This window comes from Phyllostomus hastatus, unplaced genomic scaffold (genome assembly GCF_019186645.2).
Source record: "Phyllostomus hastatus isolate PE091 unplaced genomic scaffold, TTU_PhHast_1.1 phas_scaffold_317, whole genome shotgun sequence".
In the NCBI taxonomy this organism is placed as follows: domain Eukaryota; kingdom Metazoa; phylum Chordata; class Mammalia; order Chiroptera; family Phyllostomidae; genus Phyllostomus; species Phyllostomus hastatus.
Genome location: NW_025334023.1, coordinates 7,892,628 through 7,905,546, shown reverse-complemented (window position 1 = coordinate 7,905,546; position 12,919 = coordinate 7,892,628).

Below are 12,919 nucleotides of genomic sequence, written 5' to 3'. Positions count from 1 at the left end.
AAAATAGCTCCTCACTTTCCAGAACTGGAAAGAGAAAAGATTAAATTTAAGTGAGTGGAGCTTGTTAAATGTAAGACTATTAAATACAAGCTTTTAAAAATGAGGTATTGATGTTATGTTAATATGTCATTTCTCATAATGGCTTGTTGATGACACTAATTCAGATTGCCTTCCTGTTGAGTACTAAGTTTATCAACCATCCAAGGGATGCCATTTCCAAGGTTTGTTAGTTTAGTTCAGGAGAATATATGTAATGTTTAGAGTCAAGGTTATTTGGAAAAAGGGGCCTCCTGAGTATTCTAGAAAGATGGGGCAAGGAGAGTCAGAAGACCTGGGTCTAAGTCCTAGTTCCTCTCTAAGAAAACTCAAATATAAAATTGGAAACAAATAAAGGATATAAAAGGTGTAATACAAAGTAAAAAGTGAAGGAGACTTAGAAGAGATTTATATTGTAGTTGCTATTTTTCCCCCAAGTTGTAGGCTCTGATACAACAAACCTTAATCTTTAAATCTACTGACCTCCCCATTCTCAAAAGACAGTTTTTTCATCAGAACATTAACGTGCTTGTTATACCAGCTGAAGCAGTTTTATTTATGTTTTTGAAGGTCATACTACCTCCACCCATTCCCCAATATTCAGTCATTCCTTTGTTCCTTCAGCAAACCTAAATCCACCTCACAAACACACCTCACAGTTGTGTTATTATTACAAGGTTAATGATAGTGTCAGGGGAAGCCTGGCACATAGGATAGAAGTGAACCACTTATCTTGTTATGCTTTGCATTCTTGTAGGGCTTCATTGTTCTCCTGGTTAGCTGTGTACCAGGTAGGCCACATCTGGGTGGGTGGGGTGGAGAGAAGTAGGGTCCTTGAAAGGAGGGAAGTACGGTTGGATTAGAGTGCATAAGACAAAGTCCTTGCTTGTTAGTGGCTGCTCACAGACTGGCAAGGATTATATACTTTCAAGACATAAAATAAGTGGCTCCAGGAAATACTGGTGCCGGTCCTCTGCCTCTCTTTCGGGAATTAGTTATAACAGCTCCTACATGACCTCCTCACTCACAGGCTTGTTTCTTACAATGCATATCTTAGCCACCAGAGCTAATTGTTTTATTGTATTAGTCACAGCCCCAATAAGAAAGAAGCATCATGCTAAAATTAGATCAGCCAAAGTGGGCTCAGTAAGGACATAAGTTAAAATGGTGGGGACAGGACTGCACAGCAACCCAGGGCTAGTGACAGTGAGATGTACCATCCTTAAGCCAAGAGTGAGGAGAAGGGAAACATCACTGGAAGCAGGAAGGGAAGAAAACTGTAGAGCTGCCTTTCTTAGAGGGTCAATGATGAGGGTAGAGAGACAGAGCCTGTCTGAGGAGATCCTGCAGGAAGGGAGCCTGGAAATAGCTACCACAATTTCACTCTCTTCCCTTAGTCCCTCTCATCTCTTGCTGGGGCATCCCGTGGCCAGACCAACCCAGAAACAGAGTGTAAAGGAGGCTGCTCTGGATGTAGTCAACAAGGAACAGGGTGGAAGGGATGGAGAGTAAATCTAGAACAGATTTTTTTTTTTATTTTAAGTCTACCTGTGTACTGGAAACACAAAGGAGTAGAATTGTTTCTACTGTGGAAGAACTAGAGTCAAGGGAGAGTTTGAAGAAAAGCAAACTACAAAGGAATTCCCAACCCTGAGAATGCTGTAAGGAATTTATTTTCTATTGATCTGGAGGTCTTTGACAATGAGAGTCGGGCCTTGAGGACTCTGGATTTCAGGGATGTAAAACAAGACACAATCCTACTGTCTATGAACTCATTACTATTTGCAGAGAAAGGCATGTAAATAGCAAACTATAATACACAAAGCCCCAAGGTCTTCCTTTCAACTGAGCCTTCTTTGAAAGGATCCACACACCCAGCTCATAAGGCACAATTAGTTCTGTCTGTCTTGGTCTATATTTGGATGGTAACTGGTTTGGACAGCAGCCTATGTTCATTAGACTTAGAAAGTTTCCATGTCACTTAATTTGATTAATATCAGAGAAAACTCAGTTAGACTTGTCAACTTTTTGCATGTGACATTTAATATCTATTAAAATTATGTCACCTCCCTCAGCCAGGGGCCTTATCTTCAGTTTCTCCAGACCTTCAACTTGAGAATGCCAAACACTGAGACAAAGGAGCTGGAAAATGTGTGGCTATCATTCCTTCTAGACATTCTTAAAGCCAGTCTAACAATGATTTGAAAACAGTTTTCATATGAATGTGCCCCTTACTTTTATTTTCCTAGAAAACCATACTTTAAAAAAGAATATGACAGGCTTAAATTTAATTGCTCAAATACTACTAAACACAGAGGTACAGAAAGAGAACCTTCATATGCAGAGAGAATAATTAGGTTAGTAAGCTTGTTTGAAGGTTATTCATATACCTGCTGTCACTTCCCAGCAACTACTCCATTTCTAGGTCAGAACAAGGCTGTGAACTCCACAAAGAATACTATTCCAATTCTTAGCAAAATGGAAGAGAATGTAAAATTCTACTTACTAGTGGAAGCCCTTTACATGAGAAGCTTTAAAGCTCTGGGTGAAATTACTACAAGATGTAACACACACAGAAATGTAATTGTATAACTAACTATATCATTTCAAAGCAGAAAAAGAGGCTTAAGGATTTCAGTATTTAATATCTGTGTTTATTTTGCTTTTCTACAATAACTTCTGATTCTTGTGGTTGTTCCACAATTTATATTCTGTCTACTGGAAAACTCAAATAATTGGCTCTTAAAAAAGGAATATACATCAGGTTCACTTGGAAGATTTCTTTTAAAATACACTCACTCGCATCCTGATGCAGTCAGGGTGAGGCCTCGGAGGCTTCATTTTGTAAGGTATGCACAGGTCCTTCTAATGGGAATCCCCAAGTAAGAAAGATGCACACGAATGCCCCCAGATAGTCCACGTTATTTTGTGCTGCTGGGAATTTGTTAACACCCTTTAATGATTATTATGCTTGCCTGTTTTCCTGGCAAATGTCTAACACTTTTCTGAAGTCTCACAAGTTCTCTGAAGCCTTTTCTATAACCTATAGATAATTGCCAATCTGTGTATTTTATACACTTTTCTATTTCTACTATCTCACACATTGTATGCGCTCAGTAAATGCTTGTTGAACAGAATGGAATTACATGGATATTGAATATATTGGGGTCATCTATTACTTCCTTGGCTTGTTACTCATAATTACTCTCCATTCAAAGATAGTTTATATAACATTTAAAAATCTAGTGGTCCCATGTGCTTCAGGCTAATTGTGTCAGTACATTATTAAAGCGAAAAGGAAACAAGAAGTCAACCAACCAAAAATAAAATTCATCCCAATTTTACTAACACCTGCAAGAGACATTAAATGAGATTCAATTTAACCAACGGCATGACTTGCACATGTTTTTTCTTTCTCCTCTCTTCTCACTGTCCCCTGCCTTGCAGCCCCCTGAGCCTTTTCTCTACCTAGTTTTTACTTTCACAAAAGCCTTACCTTCATGGGGTTAGTTGCTTTTTCTTTCCTTCCTTTCTTCTTGTTTTCATTGATTTTCTCCCTCATCTCTCACTTTCCCCAAATTCAAGAAGTCAAATGTCATATCTGCCCCCACCATCTCTTCCCAACATTTAGCCCAGTATCTCTCTGATCTCAGTTCTATAACTTACTCTGTGACTTTTAACAAACTAATAATTTTCCCCCCACGTGGTTTCTCACTAATGGATAGTCATCTGTGAATTTTCATTTTTGAGCCTCAGAAATGTCAAAATATGATTATAAAATTTGTGATGTGTTTTAAATGTTTATATTTTAGGAATGAACACATTTAAGATAAAAATTTAAATGTGTCCAAGAAACATTATAGGATTTATGAAAATCCTCATTAAGGTCCACCAGAGGCAGTGCATTTTGTTAGTGGAACACATAATGAATGTCACTTTCCTTCAGTACACCCAGGGTATCCTGTCTGGGTGTATGACCTCTTTTACATAAAACATTAAAAAAGGTCTCATTTGGAAAAACAAAAACCAAAAAATGCTCACACCAAATTTTCCTTCTGATCATGTCTCACCACTGCTAATAAAGATCAGAGAAGAAAACATACATAGAAATATTTGCATCCAAGCTGGAGTCAAACATTGGCTCCTCAACTTTTTTTAGCTGAGTAATCTTAGGCAAGAAGTAAGCTTTCACTTCCAAAGAGGGATCTTCCCTTTGAAAAGATAGAGTTATGTTTTCATTTCCTGTAGGATTACTGTTTCCCAAGAAGAGGGGTTGGATGGAATACTGACAGGAGTGCCTAAGTACAGGAAGAAAGTAAAAATACCAGAAGGTCCCAAGCCAGGGCTCTGGAGTCACATGACTCATTTCCAGTGACAGATAAGTTACTCACTGGCTGTGTGACTTCAGGTAAGTACCTTAACCTCTCTGAGACTCATGTTTGTCATCTGTTAAGTGACCATTATAAAAGAATAGATTTCATTGGACTATTAGGACTAAATGGGTTAGATAAGATAATTTATGAGCATAGACTGAATATTCCATGTGTTTGTTTATTTAATACCATCAGTGTGTCTGTCCTTGCATGGAGACTCAACACACTTTGAGAGGATAAAAATATAATAAAGTGGAAGGTTGAAGGAAGATGTATGGAAGTGAAAACAACTTGAGGATTGACCAGGCAGGACTCCAGTGTCAGTATATGACATACCATTAAGGGGGTCAGAAAGGACAATAATGACTTCAGCTTTGCTCATTTACTTCCTTGTTATAATCTAAGCATTTGACATAGTTCCTAGCACATAGTAGGTGTTCAATAAATACTTGCTAAATTCCCCACGCCAACAAACCTTCCATCTTGCATATAGTATGTCTTCAATGAATACTTTAAAAAGAGTAAGAATAATAATTGTAACTAATATTTATCTTTATTATATGTCATGTTTTATATGTGTAATTCATTTAGTTTTTTCTCTGATGCTATGAGGTAGGCACTTTTACTACTCCTATTTTTCAGATAAAGGATGTAAGGTGCAGGTTAGGCACTTTTGTGTTCACACAGCTAAAAACTGGCAAGGCCAGGATTTGATCCTAGAGTCTGGGTCCAGCCTCAGGAATGTAGTTATCTTTGCTTCTAGTTTTAGGCTTAATAATATTCCTGGAATTAATTCAATGGTTTTGGAATTGAAATAAGGCTCGATTTGCTAATCTGTAATTAGAGAGCAAAATACTTGGCCTCCCTATCAAAAAGAATTATTTGAAACAGCAGTGAAGCTAATGTGAACTACCATAAAATATATTAAATTTCACATTCTCTATATTGTAAAATAACTGAAAGAACATTGACTTTGGAGTTCAAAGACCTACATTCAAATTTTGGCCTCTTTTTATTAGTTTTATGGCCTTGGGCAAGTCATCCTTCCTTGCTTTTTTCCTCCATAAAGTAAGACATATTATACTGACTTTGGGGGTTATCATAATCACAAATGTGATAAAGCATGTGATAAGCCAGAAACCATTGCCCAGCCCATGCAGGGAGACAATGACTAGACCTTATCCAGTGAATGCTCTACTTTCTATATATGTAGTAGGATTGTGATTAGTATTTCTTGAGTACCTACTGGGTATGCATCTCATAGAGAGGAACTTAGTAAATACAGCTCCTGTGCCCGTACTCCCCACTCCCTCAAGTCACTTCAGCAGACCTGTTACCACCTCCTCCTTGGTAGTGTGCCCCCTCCAACCAGTGCTCAGACTGCTTTCTGCCTCATCATCTGCAAAAGTAGCATGTTTCCAGACTTGTGTTTTAATGAATATTTATGGTATAATTTACACTGGTGTGCAGCCCACAATGGCTCCTTTCTGCATTGTTAAAAGATCTGGAATTTTGTGTACCAGGGTCAGTATTAGTGTCTGTTTTCCCTGGTTGCCATTAAGAAAATGTGTGCTGTAAAGTTTAGTGGAGTGGGACCCCGGGGCCTGATTTCCCCAGAACAGGAGCCCTTTTGCAAAGACTTTTGTTGTTGTCTTTCAGGTTCACATTTTATTTCAAGAAATTGCCAGTCCCATTTGAGTGAAATAGTAACTTTAGGACATTTTAGACACTCATTAAGTCTTTTGTTTCTTACTTCACTTGCAGGTAGAGTTCATTATATCCAAACTGAAGTGAGTCCTGTAATAAAATAAACTTTCTTTCTTCTCTTTCTCCCCTCTCCCTCTCCATTTCTCCCTCTCTCTCCCTCTTCCCTGTAAGAAGCATGAGATAGGATTTTTTAGTATATGTGAAGACAGGTGGTTCTAAAGGCAGGGTGAGGGGCAGTTAGCAAGGTACAGAGACATTTTAGGCTGTTAAAATTGGGGAAGTGCTACTGGCAACCAATGAGTAAAGGCCAGTGATGGTGCTAAATACCCAACAATACTAGCAACACCCCCCACAACCAAGAACTATCTCACCCCAACATCAATGATACTAAAGTTGGGAACCTTTTGTGTAGAGAAAGTATTTTATCAATGACTCAGTTTCTAAGGCTATATATAGCTTCCCCTAAAGAAAATTAGTGTCAAGTTTTCTACCAGTTTGTTTTCTGGCTTCAAGGAGCTTAAGACAAATAGTGAATGTTTTTGAATACATATAAGCCTAAGTTTAAATCTAGTGCCACCATATTTTAGCCATGTAACGTTGGACAAGGTGTTTCACATTCCTGATCCTCAATGTTCTCATTACTATAGGAGATATAATCAATAATATTACAGTAACTAAATAATAGTTATGGGCTATAACTATTACAGCCTGGTGCCAGGCTGATACTAGACTTATGGGGGGATCACTTTGTAAGTTAAATAAATGTCCAATCACTATTCTGTATGCCTGAAACTAATGTAATACTGAATGTCAATTATAATAAAAAAAACTCTAATACCTATTCTGGTGATCTATTATGCAGATTACATGAAATAATATATTTATAGCCCTAAAAATGCCCAACACAAAGCAGGCTCATGACAAATACTATTTGTATATTTTTGTAATAATATGTAACTGAAACGATCACTAGAGACCCTTAAAACTGTCCTACTCATGTGTTAAGTTCCTGTAAAGACACAGGATGCTTCCCCTATTTACACACAGCTTCCATCTACAAGGGAAGGACAAAAAACAGAATCATGCACCAGGTGCTGTGTGAACGTACCCAGCATCCTGCAACCTTACCTAGGAGTAGGGGAAGACTGGCTCAAGGAGAAGATGACTGGCTTAAGTTTAAATTGTTGTGACTCTGACAAGTCTCAAATAATCTGTTAACTTATTCCACTTTCTCACTGGCCTCAGTCATTTCTTCCCTCAGCAAAATATTGATATTTATATTAGTAGCAATTGCATTGATGGTTCAATTAAATTTTGAACATCCTATCCAATATCATCCAGCTGCTGTGTTTTATATCCATCATATTTCAAAAGCACAGAATGTTTCCTTTTTGAATATAAGTTGGCCAAATCTGCTTTGGGTGGAACAAGAAGCCCAGAAAGGCTGCATTGATAGAATGGGTGAGTGTCCATTGATCTAGGTACTTGGCACATTCATGACTTCCACATATCTACAAAAGACAGTCCCAGAAAGGTATCCTTAATTACAACAATTGCAAGGAAATCTCTAGTTGAAAGTATTTACTGTTAGTGGTGTAAGGTCAGCCATCTTATTACTTAAGAATCTATTTATGTTCCTATTAGCAACTAAGTAGATATTTAGATCAATGTGCTCTTAGCCTGCAGTTTCCCATTTCTGATAAAGATATTGAACTAACATTGGACTGTTGAATTATGTTTAAATGGAAAATGGTATACCATTTATGTGGACACTAAATAATGATATCTCTGATTTGTGGCTATTACAGAGAATTAAAAGAAGAGATGAAATTGGAAACTACCACAGGACATGAAAGGATTTGGTTAGAAAAAAATTGGGAATGACTGTAGGGTTTCTCCCTGGAGTAGGAGCTATTGCTATCATGACTCCCTTGAATTGTGTTTAGGTAATGGATTCATGGAAGATATGTATCCATTGTATATATCCATCTCTCATGCTCCACGGTGAACACTTTAGGGGGCAGGAACAGAATTTGAATCATCTTAGTCCCTTCAGTGTCCAGCACTGTACCTGGTATGCAACAGGCATTCAATAAGTATTTGTTGAGTAAATGATTCTTGACCTCTCTCTTTTATCCATATGCCACATCCAATCCATCAGTAAGTTATGTTAGTACTGCCTTCAAAACACATTCCTAAATCCATTACTTCTCTTCACTCCCACTGCTTCCTCCTTCATTCAAGATATCATAATTTTTTACCTGAACTACTCCAAGTAATTACTCATCTACCCTTACACACCTACCACTTTACTCTCCTCACACCATCTCCCAGAGACCTGAGTGAATCAGTGGTTACAGTGCTCAGAATTCCCCAGGAGCTTCCTAACTCACTCACTTTAAAAGATGAAGTCCTTACAAAGTACAAGGCCTTGAACATTGATACTCTCTCTATTATTTACTCTGTTACAGACATACTAGCCTCCTTGTTTATTATTCTTTAAAGTATAAGCAAGCTCGCATCTCAGAATGTTTGCCCGTTCTGTTCCCTCTGCCTCAAATAGTTATCCCTATGAGTTCTCTTGGTTCAAACCTTTTCTTAATTCTGCTCTGTGCTATTCTATACTATATTCTATAGAGCCCTATACTGCTCTATACTATATATAGTATACTATATACTATATATACACTATAGTATACTATATATACTATACACTATATACTATATAGTATACTATATATACTATACATAGTATAGAGCAGTATAGAGTCCCTCTATAAAGTATATGTTCTATATTAAACTCTATAGAGTGTAACTCTACTCCATAGAGCTCTAAACTACTCTACACTATACTCTGCATAGTGCAGAGTAGTATAGATCTCTGCTCTATACTACTCTATCTAAAATATAGTAGCCTCATCGCTTTTTATTCTCTTCTCTTGCTTTATTGTTACTCCATAGTAGTAACCTTACCTGGAATTATATATTTATCTGTTTATTCTCTGTTCTCTTTACTAAAATGTAAACTCCTGCAGGTAGGGATATTTCTGTTTGCTGCTTAAAAAGAATAGCTGGAACTTAGAAGCTGCTTGGTCATGTACTAGATGAGTGAATGGACAGAAGGAAGGAGAGAAGGCCAGTGTAGGGGGGCCATAAGTGAGTAAAGGGAAGAATGGACTATACTAGGCAGCAGTCAGAGAGCAGGTTATATTCATGTAAATTATGCTCAAAGTTTGGATTTTATTCTAAAGGTCAATAAAAAAGCCCTTGAAGTGTTTTATGTGGCAAAGCAATATAATATAAATTATAGTTTTGAAATATTAGCTATTTTTAATAAAATAAAATAAACCAACTACTTTGTACATAGTAGATGGAAGGAGAGCAAAAATAAAAGTAAAGAAACAAATCAGAAATGTCATGAAGCAGCACAGGTAAGAGGTGGGGATGGAATGGGCCAGAGTAGTGGCCATGGAAGCAAAGAGAAGTAGACAGGCTTGAGTCTTTCACAGATGATAGGACCTGACCACAGACTGAATATGGTGGTGGGGAGGAAGAGGAAGGAAAGAAAATAATTGTTACCCCTTGATTTTCAGTTTGAACAACCTATGACAATATTGCTTATAAGGAAAGACAGGGGAATATTCATTTTGTGTGAGAGGGTCAAGCCTCTGTTTTGAACACTTTTCTGAAACACTTTTAAGTTTTAATTAACTACTAGATATTAAAATAATGGTGGCCCAGAGGACTTGATATACAAGCCTGGAAGTGAGAGAGAACTGAGATACACTTAAATATTTGAGATCCAAAAACTGTAAATGACAAAGTCATGGAACCAAATGAGATTTTTAAGAAGAGAAGGCCTAGCCCATATTCTCAGTGAAAATAGATTAGAGTAAATACCCTGACAACCATTCAGCCTATTCCCTAAGCAGGTGACATAAGAAAATGTGGAGGAGACTCTGGCAGGAAATCCAAACTCCAAAGAGAAGCTGATAAAAAAAAAAAAACACCTCAGATATTCACATCTCTACATTAACAAGTGAAGGGATTGGAACTGTTTAAGGGAGGAAAGGGCATAAGAAGGGGGAAGGGGTTTAGATAGTTTAGAAAATTATAGGACCTCACAGAGGTCTCCATGAGGTCTACGAACTGTCAGAGTGGTAATATTTAAGAATGTAACCTAAAAATTTAAGAAGTTGTCAGAAATGTAATGCTATGAACACCTATATTATGAAGTTGCCTTTGGATTTGGCAGTTTGTTCTCAACCTCTGTTAATGCAATCACTCAGACTGACATCAATTGCAAGTCTTTATCAATTAATGTGTATGAAGGTCTGTCCTTCCAAGATTCCCTAAGTGTCTAATAGTAATTACTCATAACTAGCAAAAGGCTCTTTTCTTTTTTTGTCTTACATCACAATTCTCCCTCTCCCTCTCTCAGTCTCTGTCTCTCTCTCTCCTAATCTGAATACTTGGTGCCATTACCATCTCTGCCAACTTTTTCTAACTGGGTTTCTGTGCTTTCCCAAGAAAGGTACACTGTTTGTGGGAAGAACGACTTCTTGGCTGAGGTCCTAGCTGAAAAATAACCCCCATCACATAACACCCTGTTATATCCTGTGTAATGCCATTTACTACTCCTTAAGCCTAAATATCTCTGGGATAATCCTGTTTAATCACTTTAGTCTATATAACTACTTGGCATAGTAAACAAGTTAGTAGGTTCTGAAAAAGGTCTTGTTGAGTCATTAATGGATTTATACTTTTAACACATGCATCTTCCACTTGCACATTGTACATTACCCAAAGGAGAGCCAAAGTTGATGTTTGAGGTAATCTAAACAATTATCTATAAATTTAAAAAAAAATTCATTCTCACATCTTTTTTGTGGCACCTCAGAGGTGGTAGACTGCTTCAAGATGAAGCTGAACATCTCTTTCCCAGTCACTGGCAACCAGAAACTCATTGAAGTGGACAATGAACACAAGCTTCACACCTTTTATGAGAAGTGTGCAGCCACAGATGTTGTTTCTGATGCTCTCGGTGAAGAATGGAAGGGTTATGTGGTTCAAATCAGTGGTGGGAATGACAAACAATGTTTCTTCACGAAGCAGGGTATCTTGATCCTGGCTGTGTCCACCAGATGTTGAGAAAGGAGCATTCCTGTTATAGATCAAGGAGGACTGGAGAGCAAAAGTGCATATCCAACCTCAGTTCTCAACTTAGTCATTGTAAAAGAAAGAGGAGAAAGATATTCCTGGTCTCACTAATACTACTGTGCCTTGTCACCTGGGGCCCAAAAGACCTAGCAGAATCCACAAACTTTTCAACTTTTCTAAAGAAGATAATGCCTGCCAATATGTTGTGAGAAAACCCCTAAACCAGAAAGGTAAGTACCTAGAACAAAAGCACCTAAGATTCAGCATCTTGTTACTCCACATGTCCTGCAATACAAACATTGGCGTATTGCTCTGAAGAAACAGCATACTAAAAACAATAAGGAAGTATGCTGAATTTTTGGCTAAGAGGACAAAGGAGGCCAAAGAAAAACACCAGGAACAGATTGTCAAGAGACATAGGCTGTTCCTTCTGAGAGCTTTTACCTCTGAGTCTAGCCAAATGTGACTTCTTCATAGAGTAACAAATAAGAACAAAAATCAAAAAAAAAATTCATCCTCTAACAATGGTGAATTTCTTGAGAAAACATACTGTAGATATTTGCTATTGTTTTCCATCTTTTTATATTACCTAAAAGACACAGTTATTTATAATGTATGATCTATTTATATAAGGTCTGTCCAGAAGGTATCCAGCGATGTAATATGAAAAATAGAGACATTTATTGAAGAAGATATAAAAAACATTGTACATAGGACAATGATGTCTCAGTCCCCTTCAAAGTACATTCTTTGGGACCTCACACAGTTCTCCCAACCACCATCAGCTGCCCCATCATATTTTCCTGAATCTCATCAAATGGTCTGAAATCTCTTCCCTTTCAAAGATTATTTTAGTTTTGGGAAAGTGCAGAAGTCACAGGGTGCCAAATCTGGGCTGTAGAGGGGCTGAGTCACCTGGGTGATTTGATCTTTCACAAAAAAACTCTACATGAGACGTGATGTGTGGGCAGGCACATTGTTATGATGAAGCTGCCAATCACTAGTTGCTCATAGCTGTGGCCTTCTGAATCATCCTAATAGGTTCCACAGAGGAATGTTCAAGCTTAATACAAAAGTTGATGCAGATTTGTCCTACTACTTGCTCAGTCATTTTGAATGTGATGGCCACAAGGTGCACATGCTCACCCAACAGCATCTATAGCCACTGAGGAATAGAGTGAAGTTGTCATTGTTCATGCATGCACATTCCAGTCCACTCTTATTGGCTGCCAGGTTACATCAAAGTCGCATATACCATTCTCATTATATTAACAATGGCTGGACCTTTTCTGGAAAAATCTCTCATATTAACAGTATTTGTTCCTGCAAAAGAATGCATGCTTTGAATATATATTCCAGACCTGCCACTACTTAATTTTACCTGGACACTTCATAAAATTCTTTGTTCTTTTGTGGATTATTATTGTTTGGTCACTCCCTTCAGCAGGAGATCCAAGTTGCTGATAGGCAGCATCAAAAATAGGCTGGCTCAGGTAGCTAGACTTCTAGGGGACCAAGGCTAAGGTTTACCTCTGTTGCTACACCTACAACAGTGCCTTGACAAATAACAGTTGCTCAAAAAATATTACTGAATAAATTAATGGGGAGACAGACTCTTATAGGAGCTATAGCTCCCACTAACA